At 43.0% G+C, this 13,486-nt stretch overlaps 1 protein-coding gene across 2 annotated transcripts in view; it reads left to right on the top strand.

Moving 5' to 3' along the window:
* Positions 1–13,486, top strand: part of LOC143764688 (uncharacterized) — a 173,644-nt gene that overhangs the window by 28,231 nt on the left and 131,927 nt on the right. The gene's annotated exons all lie outside the window — the stretch shown is intronic.

Genomic DNA, 13,486 nt, shown 5'->3' with positions numbered 1-13,486 from the left:
AGAACCACTGCTAAAGAACACGTGGGTAGAACTTGCTCTGTGGTGCAATACCCTGTTAACCCCACAGGGAAATATAGCATACATATGAGACAGAAACAGATAGCAAAAACTCACTGCCAGCAAGAACCCCTGGCAAACCATCTCCGGAGAAGCTGGAATTCTGATGGCTTGATGCCAGCCCTGAACTCACACGGCCAATCTCCTCTCCAGAGGTGCCGGAATTCTATTGGCACTGGGCCAGCCCTGAACACATGCTGACAAGATCACTGACGTCCCACTGGTAACTGATACAGTGCTAAACCCAGAAAACACACAGAGCGGTAGCGTATCCACCCACACATACACCAAATATAAGTGACGCTAGCACACCCGCGTGCTTCGCTGAAAGTCCTTTAGGCACCAGGCTCCACCCCAAACACTCACACCCAGTTGGATGGGGCATCGCCTGTGGGCCAATCCAGAGCTGCCACATTACCAGAGCAGAAAGCATCCAAGCACCAATGACAAGGTGCCACATCACAAACATGCTCAGTAAGGTGATTTCTGGTTTTAGATTCCAGGAGTGGGGCTGCCTCTGTATACCACTGGTTACCATAGACTTTAGCTGGAGAGCCAGCTGTAACCACAAAACCGCAACTGTAACCGTAACCGCAAAATGCTGGGACCAATGTCTGCGCTAAATAGCAGACCCAGTGGCTGGACCTTGAATGGGAGACCAGAGCAACAAACAGTTCCTGCGATACATCCCACCCAGCAGGGAAGTCCCAGCCTCTAACACACTGCATCTCAATACCATATAAACTTGTGTATAACCTGAGTTTTTCAGCACATTTTTTTAAGCTGAAAAAGCCCCTCTAGGCTTATACTCGAGTGAGGGTCCCATAAGACAGAGGGGGAGCGTCAGTAGCGGAGCCGCAAGTAAAAAGAGGCAGGAGCCAGCTGCTGGGGCTAAAGCCTTTGCCCGTTGCTAAAGAAAAATGAATATTCAATGCTCTCCATGCCCATGGGAGTGGAGAGCAGTGAATATTAATTTCTATTTAATTAGCGGATACACTGTTAGCCACAGCCGCCTGTTTCATGCAGCTGCCGGGCTCTGAAGTGTGTTCACTACTTAAGGAAATGAATATTCACTGCTCTCCACTCCCATGGGCATGGAGAGCAGGGAACATTCATTTCTCTTTAGCAGCTGGAACACGTGATCACCCGGCCAATGCAGTAAGCCAGTGGCTGAGGTTACTGTGCCCGCAATTAAAGATCAATGAATATGCTCTCCATACGCATAGTCCTGGTGTAGATAGCAGTGATTATTCTGGCAGCTGTCCTCGACTTGTAAAAAGCACATGATATTATCGCCATGTGCTGCTTACAAGCATAAATCAGCTGCTGGCATTGGAACAAGACACTGCGAGGGAGCAAAGGGAAGGTAAGTAGAATTGTATGTTTTTTAATGTTTTTCGGATGGGGGACATGCAGACCAGGATAGGGATCAGGAGGCCATGCAGACCAGGATAGGGATGAGGAGGCCATGCAAACCAGGATAGGGATGAGGAGGCCATGCAGACAAGGATGGGGATGAGGGGACCATGCATACAAGGATAGGGATGAGGAGGCCATAGATGCCAGAATGGGGATGAGGAGGCCATGCATACCAGGATGGGGATGAGGCTATGTATAACAGGATACACTCCCACTAGCACATATCTCTTAAACAATAATGGTTTCTGCATGAATATTGGAGCATATATATATAAAGGTGTATATCTGTAGACACTACTCTCTCACCTGCACATATTTACAGTGGGTAGGGAAAGTATTCAGACACCTTTAAATTTTTCACTCTTTGTTTCATTGCAGCCATTAGGTAAATTCAAAAAAGTTCCTTTTTTCTCATTAATGTACACTCTGCACTCCAAAAAACAAATGTAATTTTTGCAAATTTATTAAAAAAGAAAAACTGAAATATCACATGGTCATAAGTATTCAGACCCTCTTTGCTCAGTATTGAGTAGAAGCATCCATTTGAGCTAGTACATCCATGAATCTTCTTGGGAATAATGTAACAAGTTTTTCACACCTGGATTTGGGGATCCTCTGCTATTCTTCCTTGCAGAGCCTCTCCAGTTCCGTCAGATTGGATGATGAACATTGGTGGACAGCCATTTTCAGGTCTCTCCAGAGATGCTCAATTGGGTTTAGGTCAGGGCTCTTTTTGGGCCAGTCAAGAATGGTCAAAGAGTTGTTCTGAAGCCACACCCTTGCTATTTTAGCTGTGTGCTTAGGGTCATTGTCTTGTTGGAAGGTGAACCTTCGGCCAAGTCTGAGGTCCAGAACACTCTGGAAGAGGTTTTCATCCAGCATATCTCTGTACTTGGCCACATTCATGTTTCCTTCAGAGACAATCAGTCCTCCTGTCCCTGCAGCTGAAAAACACCACCATAACATGATGCTGCCACCACCATGTTTCACTGTTGGGATTGTATTGGGCAGGTGATGAGCATTGCATGGTTTTCTCCACACATACCACTTAGAATTATCACCAAAAGGTCTATCTTCTTCTCATCAGACAAGAGAATCTTATTTCTCATAGTCTGAGTCCTTTATGTGTTTTTTAGCAAACTCTATGCGGGCTTTCATATGTCTTGCACTGAGGAGAGGCTTCTGATGGGCCACTCTGCCATAAATGCCTGACTGGTGGAGGGCTGCAGTGATAGTTGACTTTGTGGAACTTTCTCCCATCTCCCTACTGCACCTCTGGAGCTCAGCTACAGTGATCTTGGGGTTCTTCTTTACCTCTCTCATCAAGGCTCTTCTCCCATGATTGCTCAGTTTGGCTGGACTGGCAGGTCTTGGAAGACTTCTGGTAGTCCCAAACCTCTTCCATTTAAGGATTATGGAGGCCACTTTGCTCTTAAGAACCTTGAGTACTGCAGAAATTCTGTTGTAACCTTGGCCAGATCTGTGCCTTGCCACAATTCTGTCTCTGAGCTCCTTCACCAGTTCCTTTGACCTCATGATTCTCATTTGGTCTGACATGCACTGAGCTGTGTGGTCTTATATAGACAAATGTGTGCCTTTCCAAATCAAGCCCTATCAGTTTAATTAAACACAGCTGGCCTCCAATGAAGGAGTAGAACCATCTCAAAGAGGATAACAAGAAAATGGACACCATGTGACTTAAATAGGAGTGTCTAAGCAAAGGGGCTGAATACTTCTGACCATGTGATATTTCAGTTTTTCTTTTTTATTAAATTTGCAAAAATTTCTACATTTTTATTTTATTCAGTCAAGATGGGATGCAGAGTGTACATTAATGTGAAAAAAAAATGAACTTTTTTGAATGTAGCAAATGGCTGCAATGAAACAAAGAGCGAAAAATTTAAAGGGTTCTGAATACTTTCTGTTCCCACTGTACATATAGGTGTATATCTGTTGACAGTTCACTCCCACCGGCACATATTTATATATCGGTGTATATCTGCAGACACTACACTCCCACCCGCACATATTTCTTACACAATAATGGTTTCTGTATTATATTGGTTTATATTTATTTATATGTGTATATCTGTAGACACTACACTCCCACCAGCACATATTTATATATAGGTTCATGTCACTTCCCCTTGAGAAAGCGAGTGCTGACAGCGGCGAAACGCGCGTCAGGGTTCGTGCAGTGGGCCCCTCAGTTTCAGGTGAGACATGCTCCCTTTTGGTATCCACCCTTAGACCCACCAGGCAGGGTACATGTCACGGCTAGATGTTTTACAAAACTGGTGGTGCGTGGTATACACACTGCCATAGGTTACTACAAGAGGTTGCTTGTGTTACAATGACCTTTACCGTTGATGTTGAGGGTTGTGTTTGCCTGGGATACTTTTAGGAGGGTTTGGTCTTCACTGGATGTAGTTGTTAAATGCACTGATGCAAGGATATATGTATTATTGCACTGAGGGCCACTTATATCTGGTGTCTTTGTTTATCAACACTTTCATGAATTTGTCTGTGTTTTTAATTGTTTGCATTAGTCTATAATAAAGCTTTTTGATATTTTTTATACAAAAACTCCTGTTGTTTCTCCGGTGCTTTCATTAGTTCACATGTGGAGGTATATTGACTAAGTTAGTGACTAATTTGAGTCACAATATGAATCTGGAAAATGGTATACTAATAGGTTTATATCTGTAGACTCTATACTCCCACCGACACATATTTCTTACACATACTTATATTTACACTGTGCTCCAAATTATTATGCACAAAGAGTTTAGGAGTGATAAGGTTAGAATTTTTTTGTTTGTCATTTAAACTCATCGATGGTGCTGTGTGTCAGGGCTCTTTATATCACTGAAAGCAATTGCAGATACGTGTGCAAATTAGTTTAGCAGGTGTGTCCAAATAAAGGCAAGACTACTTAAGAAGGCTGTTCCACATTATTAAGCAGCCTACATTTTTTGCCAAAATGGGAAAGAAAAAGGATGTGTCGGCTGCTGAGAAGCAACAAATTGTGGAGTATTTAGGTCAAGGCATGACTACAATCAACATTGCCAAGACACTTCATCGTGATCATCGCACAATCAAGAAGTATGTAGCTGATTCCCAGCACACACGTGTGCGTGCTGATAAGGAAAAATTGAGGACTCTTTCCAACAGGCAATTATGTAAGGTTAAAAGAGCAGCTGCAAAAATGCCTTGTCATAGCAGCAGACGAGTTTTTGAAGCTGCTGGTGCCTCCAACGTCCCCAGAACAACAAGATGCATGGTCCTTCAGAGGTGGGTAAGCCATCCTGTCGACCACCTCTATCCACTGCACACAAGCAGAAACGGCTCCAGTGGGCCAAACGATACATGAAGACTGACTTCCAAACTGTTTTGTTCACCGATGAGTGCCGTGCAATGCTCGATGGTCCAGATGGATGGAGTGGAGGATGGCTGGTTGATGGACACCCCATGAAAACACGGCTAAGGCACCAACAAGGAGGAGGTGGAGTAATGTTTTGGGCTGGAATCATGGGGAGAGAGATTGTCGGCCCCTTTATGATCCCTGAAGGGGTAAAGATGAACTCCATAATCTATGTGGAGTTTCTAAAACAACACTTCCTGCCATGGTTCAAGAGGAAGAACCGTGCTTTCCGCAGCAAGATCATTTTCATGCATGATAATGCACCATCTCATGCTGCAAAAACCACATCTGCATCTCTGGCTGCTATGGGCATAAAAGAGGACAAACTTATGGTGTGGCTTCCATTTTCCCCTGACCTCAACCCCATTGAGAACCTCTGGAGCATCATCAAAAGGAGTGTCTATGATGGCAGGATGCAGTTCACATCTAAGCAACAGCTCTGGGAGGGTATTCTGTCCACATGCAAAACAATTGAAGCAGAAACCATCCAAAAACGGACAAATTCAATGGACGAGAGAGTTCAGAAGCTTCTTTCGAACAAGAAGGGGTCCTATGTGCAAATGTAACATCACCTAGAATAAATTTTTCACTTGAAAACTGTTTGATTTCATTTTGTAATAAGCTGATAATGTTTATAACTTCACAATTGACCATTTTTTTGTTCAAAATAAAAAAAAAAAGGTTGAAAACTCTGCTGTGCATAATAATTTGGAACATGCATTTTGAGTGTTTATTTTTTTTAAAAAGATACTGTTTTCATAGGCAGTTTGTTCCAAAACATTGCTATTACACTAGAATAGTAGATGACTGGAAAATAACAATGACTGCAATTTAGATAGGTAATTTAGAGAAAATATGAGGAAATATTATTTGCATAATAATTTGGAACACAGTGTATATATAGGTGTATATCTGTTGACACTACACTTCCATCCGCACATATTTCTTACACAATAATGGTTTCTGTATATATTGGCATATATATATATATATATATATATATATATATATATATATATATATATATATATATATATATATATATATATATACACAGTTATATGAAAAAGTTTGGACACCCCTATTAATCTTGAGCTTAATGTTTTATAAAAATTGTTTTTTTTGCAACAGCTATTTCAGTTTCATATATCTAATAATTGTTGGACACAGTAATGTTTCTGCCTTGAAATGAGGTTTATTGTACTAACAGAAAATGTGCAATCTGCATTCAAACAAAATTTGACAGGTGCATAAGTATGGGCACCCTTATCATTTTCTTGTTTTAACCCCTTCACCCCCAAGGGTGGTTTGCACGTTATGGACCGGGCCAATTTTTACAATTCTGACCACTGTCCCTTTATGAGGTTATAACTCTGGAACGCTTCAACGGATCCCGGTGATTCTGACACTGTTTTCTCGTGACATATTGTACTTCATGATAGTCGTAACATTTCTTTGATATTACATGCGTTTATTTGTGAAAAAAATGGAAATTTGGCGAAAATTTTAAAAATTTTGCAATTTTCCAACTTTGAATTTTTATGCAATTAAATCACAGTGATATGTCACACAAAGTACTTAATAAGTAACAATTCCCACATGTCTACTTTACATCAGCACAATTTTGGAACCAAAATTTTTTTTTGCTAGGGAGTTATAAGGGTTAAAATTTGACCAGCAATTTCTCATTTTCACAACACCATTTTTTTTTTAGGGACCACATCTCATTTGAAGTCATTTTGAGGGGTCTATATGATAGAAAATACCCAAGTGTGACACCATTCTAAAAACTGCACCCCTCATGGTGCTCAAAACCACATTCAAGAAGTTTATTAACCCTTAAGGTGTTTCACAGGAATTTTTGGAATGTTTAAATAAAAATGAGCATTTAACTTTTTTTTCACACAAAATTTACTTCAGCTCCAGTTTGTTTTATTTTACCAAGGGTAACAGGAGAAAATGGACCCCAAAAGATGTTGTACAATTTGTCCTGAGTACGCCGATACCCCATATGTGGGGGTAAACCACTGTTTGGGCGCATGACAGAGCTCGGAAGTGAAGGAGCGCCATTTGACTTTTCAATGCAAAATTGACTGGAATTGAGATGGGACGCCATGTTGCGTTTGGAGAGCCCCTGATATGCCTAAACATTGAAACCCCCCACAAGTGACACCATTTTGGAAAGTAGACCCCCTAAGGAGCTTATCTAGAGGTGTGGTGAGCACTTTGACTCACCAAGTGCTTCACAGAAGTTTATAATGCAGAACCGTAAAAATAAAAAATCATATTTTTTCACAAAAATGATCTTTTCGCCCCCAATTTTTTATTTTCCCAAGGGTAAGAGAAGAAATTGGACCCCAAAAGTTGTTATACAATTTGTCCTGAGTACGCTGATACCCCATATGTGGGGGTAAACCACTGTTTGGGCGCATGGGAGAGATCGGAAGGGAAGGAGCGCCGTTTGACTTTTCACGGCAAAATTGACAGGAATTGAGATGGGACCCCATGTTGCGTTTGGAGAGCCACTGATGTGCCTAAACATTGAAACCCCCCCACAAGTGACACCATTTTGTAAAGTAGACCCCCTAAGGAACTTATCTAGAGGTGTAGTGAGCACTTTGACCCACCAACTGCTTCACAGAAGTTTATAATGCAGAGCCGTAAAAATAAAACAAACATTTTTTTCCCACAAAAATTATTTTTTAGCCCCCAGTTTTGTATTTTCCCGAGGGTAACAGGAGAAATTGGACCCCAAAAGTTGTTGTCCAATTTGTCCTGAGTACGCTGATACCCCATATGTGGGGGGGAACCACTGTTTGGGCGCATGGGAGGGCTCGGAAGGGATGGAGCGCCATTTTGAATGCAGACTTAGATGGAATGGTCTGCAGGCGTCACATTGCATTTGCAGAGCCCTAATGTACCTAAACAGTAAAAAAAAAACACAAGTGACACCATTTTGGAAACTAGACCCCCTAAGCAACTCATCTAGATGTGTTGTGAGAGTTTTGAACCCTCAAGTGTTTCACTACAGTTTATAATGCATAGCCGTGAAAATAAAAAATAAAAATTTTCCCCCCAAAATTATTTTTTAGCCCCCAGTTTTGTATTTTCCCAAGGGTAACAGGAGAAATTGGACCCCAAAAGTTGTTGTCCAATTTGTCTTGAGTACGCTGATACCCCATATGTGGAGGGGAACCACCGTTTGGGCGCATGGGAGGGCTCAGAAGGGAAGGAGTGCCATTTGGAATGCAGACTTAGATGGAATGGTCTGCAGGCGTCACATTGCGTTTGCAGAGGCCCTAATGTACCTAAACAGTAGAAACCCCCCACAAGTGACACCATTTTGGAAAGTAGACCCCCTAAGGAACTCATCTAGATGTATTGTGAGAGCTTTGAACCCCCAATTGTTTCACTACAGTTTATAACGCAGAGCCATGCAAATAAAAAATATTTTTTTTTCCACAAAAATTATTTTTTAGCCCCCAGTTTTGTATTTTCCCAAGGGTAACAGGAGAAATTGGACCCCAAAAGTTGTTCTCCAATGTGCTCCGAGTACGCTGATACCCAATATGTTGGGGTAAACCCCTGTTTGGGCGCACGGGAGAGCTCGGAAGGGAAGGCGCACTGTTTTACTTTTTCAACGCAAATTTGGCTGAAATTGAGATCGGACGCCATGTCGCGTTTGGAGAGCCCCTGATGTGCCTAAACAGTGGAAACCCCCCAATTATAACTGAAACCCTAATCCAAACACACCCCTAACCCTAATCCCAACGGTAACCCTAACCACACCTCTAACCCAGACACACCCCTAACCCTAATCCCAACCCTATTCCCAACCGTAGATGTAATCCAAACCCTAACCCTAACTTTAGCCCCAACCCTAACTGTAGCCTTAACCCTAGCCCCAAACCTAACCCTAGCCCCAACCTAACCCTATCCCCAACCTAACCCTAGCCCCAACCCTAGCCCCAACCCTAACCCTAGCCCCAACCCTAGCCCCCACCCTAGCCCTAGCCCCAACCCTAACCCTAACCCTTTCCCTAACCCTAGCCCTAACCCTAATGGTAAAATGGAAATAAATACATAAATAAAAAAATTTTATTTTTCCCTAACTAAGGGGGTGATGAAGGGGGGTTTGATTTACTTTTATAGCGGGGTTTTTAGCAGATTTTTATGATTGGCAGCTGTCACACACTGAAAGAAGCTTTTTATTGCAAAAAATATTTTTTGCGTTACCACATTTTGAGAGCTATAATTTTTCCATATTTGAGTCCACAGAGTCATGTGAGGTCTTGTTTTTTGCGGAACGAGTTGACGTTTTTATTGGTAACATGCTCGGGCACGGGAGATTTTTTGATCGCTTTTTATTCCGATTTTTGTGAGGCAGAATTACCAAAAACCAGCTATTCATGAATTTCTTTTGGGGGAGGCGTTTATACCGTTCCGCGTTTGGTAAAATTGATAAAGCAGTTTTATTCTTCGGGTCAGTACGATTACAGCGATACCTCATTTCTATCATTTTTTTTATGTTTTGGCGCTTTTATACGATAAAAACTATTTTATAGAAAAAATAATTATTTTGGCATCGCTTTATTCTGAGGACTATAACTTTTTTAATTTTTCGCTGATGATGCTGTATGGCGGCTCGTTTTTTGCGGGACAAGATGATGTTTTCAGCGGTACCATGGTTATTTATATCCGTATTTTTGATCGCGTGTTATTCTACTTTTTGTTTGGCGGTATGAGAATAAAGCGTTGTTTTTAGCCTCGTTTTTTTTTTTTTTTTACGGTGTTCACTGAAGGGGTTAACTAGTGATATAGTTTTATAGGTGGGGTTGTTACGGACGCGGCGATACTAAATATGTGTACTTTTGTTGTTTGATTTTTTTTATTTAGTTAAAGGAATGTATTTATGGGAATAATATATATATTTTTTTTCTTTATTTAGGAATTTTTTTTTTTTTTTTTTACACATGTGGGAATTTTTTTTTTAACTTTTTTACTTTGTCCCGGGGGGGACATTACAGATCGGTGATCTGACAGTGTGCACCGGATGCAGCCCCGCGGCCATTTTGGATCCGGGGCCTGCAGGGATAGGAGGTAGGAGACCCTCGCAGCAACGCTATCACATCGCGTTGCTCCGGGGGTCTCAGGGAAGCCCGCAGGGAGCCCCCTCCCTGCGCGATGCTTCCCTGTACCGCCGGCACACCGCGATCATGTTTGATCGCGGTGTGCCGGGGGTTAATGTGCCGGGGGCGGTCCGTGACCACTCCTGGCACATAGTGCCGGATGTCAGCTGCGATAGGCAGCTGACACCCGGCCGCGATCGGCCGCGCTCCCCCCGTGAGCGCGGCCGATCGTGCTGGACGTACTATTCCGTCCTTGGGAATTAGGGCCCACCCCACATGGACGGAATAGTACGTCCAATGACAGAAAGGGGTTAAATACTCCTACCTACTTTTTACTGACTTACTAAAGCACTTTTTTGGGTTTTGTAACCTCATTGCCAGGTGTATGCAATCATGAGAAAAGCTACTTAAAGTGGCCACTTGCAAGTTGTTCTCCTGTTTGCATCTCCTCTGAAGAGTGGCATCATGGGCTCCTCAAAACAACTGTCAAATGATCTGGAAACAAAGATTATTCAACATAGTTGTTCAGGGGAAGGATACAAAAAGCTGTCTCAGAGATTTAACCTGTCAATTTCCACTGTGAGGAACATAGTAAGGAAATGGAAGAACACAGGTACAGTTCTTGTTAAGGCCAGAAGTGGAAGGCCAAGAAAAACATCAGAAAGGCAGAGAAGAAGAATGGTGAGATCAGTCAATGACAATCCTTAGACCACCTCCAGAGATCTGCAGCATCAACTTGCTGCAGATGTTGTCACTGTGCATCGGTCAACTATACAACGCACTTTGCACAAGGAGAAGCTGTATGGGAGAGTGATGCGAAAGAAGCCATTTCTGCAAGCACGCCAGAGTCGGCTGAGGTATGCAAAAGCACATTTGGAGATGCCAATTTCTTTTTGGAAGAAGGTCCTGTGGACTGATGAAACCAAGATTGACTTGTTTGGTCATACAAAAAGGCATTATGCATGGCGGCAAAAAAACACAGCATTCCAAGAAAAACACTTGCTACTCACAGTAAAATTTGGTGGAGGTTCCATCATGCTTTGGGGCTGTGTGGCCAATGACGGCACCGGGAATCTTGTTAAAGTTGAGGGACGCATGGATTCCTCTCAGTATCAGCAGATTCTTGACAATAATGTTCATGAATCAGTGACAAAGTTGAAGTTACGCAGGGAATGGATCTTTCAGCAAGACAATGATCCAAAACACCGCTCCAAATCTACTCAGGCATTCATGCAGAGGAACAATTACACTGTTCTGGAATGGCCATCCCAGTCCCCAGACCTGAATATCATTGAACATCTGTGGGATCATTTGAAGAGGGCTGTCCATGCTCGGCGACCATCAAACTTAACTGAACTGGAATTGTTTTATAAGGGGAATGGTCAAAAATACCTTCCTCCAGGATCCAGGAACTCATTAAAAGCTACAGGAAGCGACTAGAGGCTTGATTTTTGCAAAAGGAGGATCTACTAAATTTTAATGTCACTTTTCTGGTGAGGTGCCCATACTTATGCACCTGTCAAATTTTGTTTGAATGCAGATTGCACATTTTATGTTAGTACAATAAACCTCATTTCAAGGCAGAAACATTACTGTGTCCAACAGTTATTAGATATATGAAACTGAAATAGCTGTTGCAAAAAAACAATTTTCATAAAACATTAAGCTTAAGATTAATAGGGGTGCCCAAACTTTTTCATATAACTGTATATATATATATATATATATATATATATATATATATATATATATAATGTATGTATATCTGTAGACACTACACTCCCACCATCACACATTTATATATAGGTGTACTAGATGGTGGCCCGATTCTAACGCATCGGGTATTCTAGAATATGCATGTCCACGTAGTATATTGCCCAACTACGTAGTATATTGCCCAGTCACCTAGTATATTGTCCAGCGATGCAGTATATTGCCCAGCGACATAGTATATTGCCCAGTCACGTAGTATATTGCCCAGCCACATAGTATATTGCCCAGTTACGTAGTATATTGCCCAGTCACGTAGTATATTTTCCAGCCACATAGTATATTGCCAGCTATGTATTATATTGGCCAGTCACGTAGTATATTGCCCAGCCACGTAGTATATTGCCCAGCCACGTAGTATATTGACCAGCCACGTAGTATATTGCACAGCCACGTAGTATATTGGTCAGCCACGTAGTATGTAGTATATTGGTCAGCCACTTAGTATATTGCCCAGTAATGTAGTATATTGGCCAGTGACAAAATAAAAAATAAACATGTTAGGGGTCGAGTTCCCGCCTCTGCACAGGGGGAATCTCGGGCCATCTCCGCTGCGGTCTCCCATTCTTCTCCTGCCGCAGTGGAGGCTGCCCAGCGGAGATGTCAGTCGCAGCGTCTCGCTCAATCTGACTCTGTGAAGAGGATTACTGCTGCTTTTCCAGCTTCTACCATTGAAGTCAGTGCTGGACAGCGGCGAGCAGACGCTTTTGGGACTAAGTCCTGCCTTTCTCCTTCTGAGCATGCCCAGGGTAAGATCTCTCATTGGTCCTCCAGGAAGGTCCTGAAGGTGCTCAGGATTTGTGGCAGCTTCTCATTGGTCCTTCTAGGAAGGTCTTGTTCTGGCTGCAGCTATAAAAGGCTTGCATGGCCGCACGGCCATGCGCTAGTATCTTTCTAAGTTATGTGCTTTGTGCCAGTGTGGTCATGTAAGATTGTGTTCATGGACCCGGCTGAAATAAGCCCCTAGAATGCTGCCACCTCCGGCGAGGAGTTTGTGTGTTTGTTTGTATTCAGGGACCTGGCTGAAATAAGCCCCTAGAATGCTGGCACTTCCGGCGAGGAGTTTTGTGTGCATGCATGACCACTGACTGCTCTCTGTTGGGCAGTTAGCCTGTGCTCCTGTGAAGTCTAACAGGGCGCAGTGCTTTGCTTTCATGGCTGTTCTGTGAGTTAACAGAGCTAGCCAATACCGCCATATAGTGCTGCCATTTGCTAGCAGCAGGTTTTCCTGCACGGTGGACCCCGGGCTGCGAACGCATCAATAACAATAAAAAAACTATATTTCTCAGTGCGTTCCGCTAGCTTTAACAAAACATATACTCACCTTAGTCCAGGCTCCTGTGTACGGTGGATGTGGCAGCTTCTGGTCCCAGGGTTGGTATGACTATAAGTGCAGGACCAGTGATGACATCGCGGTCATATGACCATGACGTCATGGCAGGTCCTTCTCGCGCAGGACCTGTGATGACGTCGCGGTCACATGACCGTGATGTCATGGCAGGTCCTTCTAGCGCAGGCCCTGTGATGAAGTCGCGGTCACATGACTGACGTCATGGCAGGTCCTTCTCGTGCAGGACCAGTGATGACGTCGCGGTCACATGATCGTGATGTCATGGCAGGTCCTTCTAGCGCAGGCCCTGTGATGAAGTCGCGGTCACATGACTGACGTCATGGCAGGTCCTTCTCG

This window comes from Ranitomeya variabilis, chromosome 4 (genome assembly GCF_051348905.1).
Source record: "Ranitomeya variabilis isolate aRanVar5 chromosome 4, aRanVar5.hap1, whole genome shotgun sequence".
Lineage (NCBI taxonomy): Eukaryota > Metazoa > Chordata > Amphibia > Anura > Dendrobatidae > Ranitomeya > Ranitomeya variabilis.
Note: the sequence above shows the minus strand (reverse complement) of the source record. Positions and strands in the feature narration are given on the sequence as shown.